The sequence below is a fragment of the Neoarius graeffei genome, chromosome 11, assembly GCF_027579695.1.
Source record: "Neoarius graeffei isolate fNeoGra1 chromosome 11, fNeoGra1.pri, whole genome shotgun sequence".
NCBI classification, from domain to species: Eukaryota; Metazoa; Chordata; class Actinopteri; order Siluriformes; family Ariidae; genus Neoarius; species Neoarius graeffei.
This window is the reverse complement of record NC_083579.1, coordinates 51,874,455-51,883,950: the sequence shown is the minus strand read 5'-3', so window position 1 is coordinate 51,883,950 and position 9,496 is coordinate 51,874,455.

Here is a 9,496-nt window from a genome sequence, read left to right as displayed (position 1 = left end):
ATTTAGGCAAAAATATAGAAAATTCTAAAGGGTTCACAAACTTTAAAGCACCACTGTATTTATCATGCCTGAACAGGCCAGGTGTTAGTGTTAAAGAAACTTAACAACTAAATACGTCAGAACAACCACATCATAGTCATGTTTACATGACATCCCATGGTTACCATGGTCTTGTGTGTGTGTGTGTGTGTGTGTGTGTGTGTGTGTGTGTGTGTGTGTGTGTGTACTATATATGTGTGTGTGTGTGTATATATATATATATATATATATATATATATATATATATATGTGTGTGTGTGTGTGTGTGTGTGTGTGTGTGTGTGTGTGTGTGTACTAGTGCATCTCAAAAAAATTAGAATATTGTGAAAAAGTTCAATATTTTCCATCAGTTATTTAAGAAAGTGAAAATGTTATATATTATAGACTCATTACACATAAACTAAAATGTTTCAAGCATTTTTCTATTTTAATTTTAATCAGTATGGCATACAGTACAAAAGCATTAAAAAAAAACCCATCTCAAAATATTAGAATATTTCATTTCGAGTTTGAGTAAAACAGTATGAACACAGTGTATCTCTCGGTCTAGTTCAGTACACACAACCACAATCATGGGGAAGACTGCTGACTTGACTGTTGTCCAGAAGATGATCACTGATGCCCTCCACAAGGAGGGTAAGCCACAAAAGGTCATTGCTGAAAAGGGTGGCTGGAAAAGGTGCACAAGCAACAGGGATGGCCGCAGTCTTGAGAGGATTGTCAAGAAAAGTTGATTCAAGAACTTGGGAGAGCTTCACAAGGAGTGGACTGAGGCTGGTGTCAGTGTATCAAGACCCATCACGAACAGACATCTTCAAGCAAGGGAATACAACTTTCGCATTCCTAATATCAAGCTACTCCTGAGCCAGAGACAGTGTCAGAAGTGTCTTATCTGGGCTAAGGAGAGAAAGAAATGGACTGTTGCTCAGTGGTCCAAAGTCCTCTTTTCAGATTAAAGTACATTTTGCATTTACTTTGGAAATCACGGTTCTAGAGTCTGGAGGAAGAGTGGAGAGGCATAGAATCCAAGGTGTTTGAAGCCTAGTGTGAAGTTTCCACAGTCTGTGATGATTTGGGGTGTCATGTCATCTGTTGGTGTTGCCCCACTGTATTTTATCAAGTCCAAAGTCAACACAGCCATCTACCAGGAGATTTTAGAGCACTTCATGCTTCCATCTGCTGACGAGCTTTTTGGAGATGCTGATTTCCTTTTCCAGCAGGACTTAGCACCTACCCACAGTGCCAAAACTACTACCAAGTGGTTTGCTGACCATGATATTACTGTGTTTGACTGGCCAGCCAACTTGCCTGACCTGAACCCCATAGAGAATCTATGGAGTATTGTCAAGAGGAAGATGAGAAACACCCGACCCAAAAATACAGATACGCTGAAGGCCACTATCAAAGCAACCTGGGCTTCAATAACACCTCAGCAGTGCCACAGACTGATCACCTCCATGCCACACCGCATTGATACAGTAATTCATGGTAAAGGAGCCCCAACCAAGTACTGAGTGTATAAATGAACATACTTTTCAGAAGTTGGACATTTCTGTATTGTAAATCCTTTTTTTGATTGATCTTAGGGAATATTCTAATAATTTGAGATACTGGATTTCTGATTTTCATGAACTATAAGCCATAATCATCAAAATTAAAACAAAAAAGGCTTTAAATATTTCACTTTACATGTAATGAATATAGAATATATGAAAGTTTACCTTTTTGAATTAAGTTATGAAAAAAAGGAACTTTTTCATGGTATTCTAATTTTTTGAGATGCACTAGTGTATATATATGTGTGTGTGTGTGTGTGTGTGTGTGTGTGTGTGTGCGCGCGCGCGTATATGTACTGACTTGTTTTCTCATTATCATTTTGTACCATCTATTTTTTTCCAGTCCAAAAAACATCAAGCCCAACGTAGCCTATTCACGTCATGTAAGCCCGTCTTGTTCCCCGCTCCACACCCGGCACCATTCAGAAGTAATTCTCTTCGTCTGGAGAGAATCTGTCAGTTTAAATGCCATAATGTCTGATCAAAAGTGGCTGAGTCTTGCTTGTGTTGTACTCTTTCAATCACAGTACAGGATGATCCATAACCTGCTCCTGCAAGTATCCAGCTCATGAAAATAGCCCTTCAGCAAAAACACTCTGTGCCAAACTTTCAGGCAGATAAATTACAGGAAATGAGCAGTTTCTAACGGTGCAGTTGAAAGAAATACTGTAAGAATAAGCAGTTTCCATGCATGAAACTCTTGCAGACAAAACACTTACAGATTATTCATTCACAGAATTGGCCTTAATGGTGTCGTGTGCTGAGTTCAGGTAGAATTTGTGACTTACTTTTCAAATAGGATGGCAAATTTCCAATACATTTGTTGTTCAAGTGGTCAAAGTTATGACTACACTGTTTCTAGACAACTGGGGAACATGGATGCAATGCATAAACTAGCTAATAACTAAGGCTTAAAAGCTTTTAGCTAGCTAGTACATAAAGTATACACCTAATGAATACAACAGGACTCAATTCAATACATCGTCATCACTGTCAAACCCAATCTGGACTTGAGGCGAACCATGTTTTGGTTGACTTAGCCAGAATTGCAGCAGTAGAGTGGCCAGTTCCTTTCTGTGCACTCACATACACATATGGGCAGTTTAGAGTAGCCAGTGAACCTAACTGCATGTCTTTGGACTGTGGGGGAAACTGGAGCACCCGGAGGAAACCCACACATACACGGGGAGAACATACAAACTCCACACAGAAAGGCCCCTGTCAGCCACTGGGCTTGAACCCAGAACTTTCTTGCTGTGAGGCGACACCGTGCTAACCACTACACCACCGTGCTGCCCCAGTGCAATACAAATATTCTATAATCCTACTTCACCATGTCACATCTTTGTGTTAAAAAGAATAAAACCTACGTATGTATGTTACATGTTTACACACATTATATATAACTACTTTCTTGCCATATCCTAACTTGTTAGGAAGTTAGGGTTAGAGTGAAGGGACAGCCATGATAACAGCACACCTGGAGCAGAGAGGGTTGAGGGTCTTTCTCAAGGGCCCGACAGTGGCATGGCAGCTTGGCAGTGCTGAGGCCTAAACACTCAACCTTAAGCTTGAGAGCCTTAACCACTGAGCCCCAACTGCCTGGCACCCTTCATGCCTGCATACGCTCTGCTGTAGGTTGGCAGCTCTTCAGGAATGAGGAAAGCCCTGCAGGTTCTGAGGTCAGACACTCCTGCTAAGGTTACAGGGGAGGCTGTGATCATCGTAATAAGCAGAAAGATGAGAATATGAGAAAGGAAAAAAAATAATGATAGAGCCACATGGTTTCCTGGACATACTGAAAACAGTAAGAGGAAATTAAATTCAGTGGAAATATCCTTAAAGGTGAATATCTCAGCTCATAAAGCATGGAGGTGCACACACAGGGAGTAGAAACATAATTAGAAGGGAGAATGAGAAAACCCAGGCTTGAAGTTGGGATGAAACAGAAGCAGGTTGTTTTCCCCTTGAGGATGAGCAGGGAAGTGAGGTCATACATGACCTGGGTGGCAGATCGGTTTTAAGGTGCCATGAGGCATTTGAGTCTGATTTATTTCACCTCTACTTGGACGAGTTAAGATCAGTGAAACACATTCTTGGAGAGGATCAGTGTTTCCTCTGTCATGGTGAATTGACCTAATTAAAGTATGAACCAAAACATAATTCGGACAGCTTACATACTACAAAGCAATTCAGTTTATCTTTGTGTTCATAAATATTTTACCATCATTCATATTTCAAATAAGAGCTTTTGCATGAGCTGGATTCATTACAAGAAAGTAGTATGGTGAAAAAAATTAATAAATCAGACATCGATATGCCACAACAGTTAAATTAGTGTGTGTTTACATTATTTATTGAGGGTAAAAAGCGAGTGGTTGACATGGAGCATTTGAGTAACATATGGGTTTGGTCTGGGGTTTTGTTATCTTTGCTGGGACAAGTCAACAACGATGAGTGGCCACTGGAGGCTTGCAGCCTCATGCAAAGGGACCAGGTGCATGCAAATCATGTTGGTTCAAAGATAAGCTGTACAGAAAAGAAGGAAACTAGTTTTAGAGTGTCTTTGCCCTTTTTGCATGACCAAAGTACAACATCTTATAGTGTATACTGTTCCACAGAAACTTAGATAAGGTACAGTTCCCTCCACAATTACTGGCGCCCTTTGTAATTATTTAGTACAACGGGTGAGAAAAAAATCCACCTTTAGGTGAAGTAGCTTCATCGTAGACTGAAAAAATAAAAATAAATAAATAAATAAATCCAACCAAATTTCTTCAGAGAAAAACAAATCCCTCATCAAGAAATAATTATATGGCGCGTTTTATATATATATATATATATATATATATATATATATATATATATATATATATATATATCATCTCATCTCATTATCTGTAGCCGCTTTATCCTGTTCTACAGGGTCGCAGGCAAGCTGGAGCCTATCCCAGCTGACTACGGGTGAAAGGCGGGGTACACCCTGGACAAGTCGCCAGGTCATCACAGGGCTGACACATAGACACAGACAACCATTCACACTCACATTCACACCTACGGTCAATTTAGAGTCACCAGTTAACCTAACCTGCATGTCTTTGGACTGTGGGGGAAACCGGAGCACCCGGAGGAAACCCACGCGGGCACGGGGAGAACATGCAAACTCCACACAGAAAGGCCCTCACCGGCCACAGGGCTCGAACCCGGACCTTCTTGCTGTGAGGCAACAGCGCTAACCACTACACCACCGTGCCGCCCCCATATATATATATATATATATATATATATATATATATATATATATATATATATATATATATATATATATACATATATATATATATATATATATATATATATATATATGGCACTGCCTAAAAGCAGAGCTCCTGATGAGTGTTTGAGCAAAATATTTGCAAAGGCACAAAATCAATCTGAATAGAATAATAGATATATGTTATTTACCAGCTGGGAGGTCCGTATCATGAAATACCGTGACCGAGGTCTTGAAAGTACTGAGTGAGGCCCTGTGAGCCAAGGTCAGTATTCAAGGCCGAGGTCACGGTATTTCACCATACGGACCGACCTTAAGCTGGTAAATAATATATTTATTTTTTCTTTACCAAATTCTAACAGAAAACGAGAGCGCCCGAAAGGGAAAACCGAGCAGAGGCGAGGCGCCATTTTGAATCCTCATTCATGGCTGTAATGCAAATTGCTTCCTCCTCAGTATACAAGTGCACTTCCATGGCAGGAAAAAAACTACATTTTGCCGCCTATGTAGTCTCCTATTTATACAAAATTGAGTCATTCAGGATTCAGCCATGTTTTTGCTTGGCGTTAGCAAGGTACAGGTTTTTAGCTTTCTCCTGAAATGTTTTATTTTATTTCTTCTTCCTCAGGGTAGTAAAACTCGCTTTCGTTGTGAACACTGTCGTTATCGCTATCCATGCTGTAAAATTAATGCTATTCTCCTGAGAAATGTGAAAATAAATGTTAACAAAAAATTTCGACTATTTTTGTTGTTGTTGTGAACGAGCGAGTCGCCAGAGGTCTGTAACTGGGGTCCGTACCATAGGATATGGACCCGCTCGCCAGCCAATCAGAGCGCAGGATTTCATGGAAACCGGATCGCGAAAAAAATAATATTGCATATGAACCATCGAATTGTGTCATCTAGTGTATTTCACAGCAATAAATTGATGCACTGTCTTGTGACAGTGATACCAATAATGACATACACATCGCAGCTACAAATACATATTTATTCCTTTCTTTGACACCGCATGCCATGCACCAGAAACAATACCACGACATTTATTATGGTGTGACTCTGCTGGGTGCCTGGTGGACCGCAGTGAACCAGCGCTTTCACTTTACATCATGATTATATAGTTACAATCCAATATCAAATTTGATATGGCAAATACTTGTCTGGTTACATCTGTCATGTCCAAGTGTGTTTGCATGCGCAGCGCCATTAGGACTAATTGGCATGCACCTGTTCCTGATTAGAGCGCAATCACAGCGCATACATATAAAGACACTCAGTAACACACAAACTTCTTGAAGTATATGCTCTATACCCTGTGTCTGACGTTACCAAGCCTTGTATTTTGTTATTGACTAAATATTTTTGGTTGGTGAACTGTTTCTCAACCCAGCAGTGACGCTGAGGTGTTTAAAAACTCTATAAGCCCTGCACTCATACCAGTGCCATGCACACTCCCATGTCAATCACCTAAATATTATCTTATCAGTGATGGTTCCTTTTCAGTGATGGACAGAGTAAATGGGTTAGCAAGGGCTACAGTAAGTTATTTTATACCTAAACTAAAATAAAGGCTAAAGCTAAAGACAATAAACTAAATCTAAAATACACTCTGCAGACTTGTTCTTTATGCTTAACTTAAGGTGAATTCAGGTATATTGGGACATCAGGTAAATTGAGACAGTTAAATTTAATATTTATTTTCTGGCCTGATTCATCAAAATCAAAATGTACGTTACTAAGCCCTTGCAGTGGAAGTGCTTGATAAAAGTGACTTCAAAAAATAATGGTGACATTACCTGTTTTTTTCCATAATGTTGTAAGATCACCATGACTAATATAGTGCACATATTTATAGTGTATGTACATAAGAGGGGCGGCACGGTGGTGCAATGGTTAGCTGTCGCCTCACAGCAAGAAGGTCCGGGTTCGAGCCCCATGGCCGGCGAGGGGCTTTCTGTGCGGAGTTTGCATGTTCTCCCCGTGTCCGCGTGGGTTTCCTCCGGGTGCTCCGGTTTCCCCCACAGTCCAAAGACATGCAGGTTAGGTTAACTGGTGACTCTAAATTGACCATAGGTGTGAATGTGAGTGTGAATGGTTGTCTGTGTGTCAGCCCTGTGATGACCTGGCGACTTGTCCAGGGTGTACCCCGCCTTTCGCCCATAGTCAGCTGGGATAGGCTCCAGCTTGCCTGCGACCCTGTAGAACAGGATAAAGCGGCTAGAGATAATGAGATGAGATGTACATAAGATGATAACAATCTGAGCATAAAGTGATGTAGATATGTTTATCATTTAATCATTTTTAAAGACAGCATGGTACAGGTTAATTGGGACGGTTAAATTACAATAAGTAGAAAGAGGAAAAGTGAAGAGTAGATACAATGAATGCATGAATAGATGCACAAAACACCCCACAGCTATGGTCAAATGTTGGAGTTTATATGCATTAAATGGTGTTTTTGCGAAACAACTTAATAAGCCAAATGAGGTAGACAGAGAAATCTAGAACTCCTACTTATTAAGCAGAAATTTTTACTTAGCGTACTTACTGTGTTCATATAAATTTAGTGATTGATGGTGATGTTTATTATTTAAACATCAGCGTTATACTGCTATTGCAAGTTATATTACCAACTTATAACTTATAAAATGTCACTTTTTACTGTGATTTTACTGAATCTGTTCACGATTGTTTATGAAATAATGAAGATTTTCTATAAAGTAGGCATATCAGACGCTCGCTGGCCGTGCTGTGAAAATTGTGCATCCAGATAATCATCTAAGTTTCCAAATTTGTCATTGCTTAACTCTTAAATATTTTCTATCATGAATACTATCATTAAAAAACTTGTAATTTCTGCTTTCCAAAGAAATTTATCTCATTAAGATCTATTGCATACTTTAGAAGTAACGGCAAGTTGAAGTTGACACAAGAGAGTAAAAACTCTGCTCGTGTGACATTATGAAACTGCCAGAGTTTTTGAGTCACGGGAAAGCGGTCAGGCTCTCTCTCTTCTGATCAGTTTCCGACTAGATTACTCATGAATATCAATCAGATAACTTTTATAGGGATGTCCTCTAGCTCTCACTGTTTCTGATGAAGTATTCAGCAAATTTTTCCACCTGCTAGTTTTGATGCTATGATTCACGGGAGACTTTGAAGTGAGTTTTCATAGCTTTACCTACTTATTTTTTCATATATCAAATGTTTAAACTGAGAAAATGTATCATTTAAAGAGAAAAATTAGGTGATTTTAAATTTCATGACAACAACACATCTCAAAAAAAGTTGGGACAAGGCCATGTTTACCACTGTGAGACATCCCCTTTTCTCTTTACAACAGTCTGTAAACGTCTGGGGACTGAGGAGACAAGTTGCTCAAGTTTAGGGATAGGAATGTTAACCCATTCTTGTCTAATGTAGGATTCTAGTTGTTCAACTGTCTTAGGTCTTTTTTGTCGTATCTTCCGTTTTATGATGCGCCAAATGTTTTCTATGGGTGAAAGATCTGGACTGCAGGCTGCCCAGTTCAGTACCCGGACCCTTCTTCTATGCAGCCATGATGCTGTAATTGATGCAGTATGTGGTTTGGCATTGTCATGTTGGAAAATGCAAGGTCTTCCCTGAAAGAGACATTGTCTGAATGGGAGCATATGTTGCTCTAGAACCTGGATATACCTTTCAGCATTGATGGTGTCTTTTCAGATATGTAAGCTGCCCATGCCACACGTACTAATGCAACCCCATACCATCAGAGATGCAGGCTTCTGAACTGAGCGCTGATAACAACTTAGGTCGTCCTTCTCCTCTTTAGTCCGAATGACACGGCGTCCCCGATTTCCATAAAGAACTTCAAATTTTGATTCATCTGACCACAGAACAGATTTCCACTTTGCCACAGTCCATTTTAAATGAGCCTTGGCCCAGAGAAGACGTCTGCGCTTCTGGATCACGTTTAGATATGGCTTCTTCTTTGAACTATAGAGTTTTAGCTGGCAACGGCGGATGGCATGGTGAATTGTGTTCACAGATAATGTTCTCTGGAAATATTCCTGAGCCCATTTTGTGATTTCCAATACAGAAGCATGCCTGTATGTGATGCAGTGCCGTCTAAGGGCCCGAAGATCACGGGCACCCAGTATGGTTTTCCGGCCTTGACCCTTACGCTCAGAGATTCTTCTAGATTCTCTGAATATTTTGATGATATTATGTACTGTAGATGATGATATGTTCAAACTCTTTGCAATTTTACACTGTCGAACTCCTTTCTGATATTGCTCCACTATTTGTCGGTGCAGAATTGGGGGGATTGGTGATCCTCTTCCCATCTTTACTTCTGAGAGCCGCTGCCACTCCAAGATGCTCTTTTTATACCCATTCATGTTAATGACCTATTGCCAGTTGACCTAATGAGTTGCAATTTGGTCCTCCAGCTGTTCCTTTTTTGTACCTTTAACTTTTCCAGCCTCTTATTGCCCCTGTCCCAACTTTTTTGAGACGTGTTGCTGTCATGAAATTTCAAATGAGCCAATATTTGGCATGAAGTTTCAAAATGTCTCACTTTCGACATTTGATATGTTGTCTATGTTCTATTGTGAATACAATATCAGTTTTTGATATTTGTAAA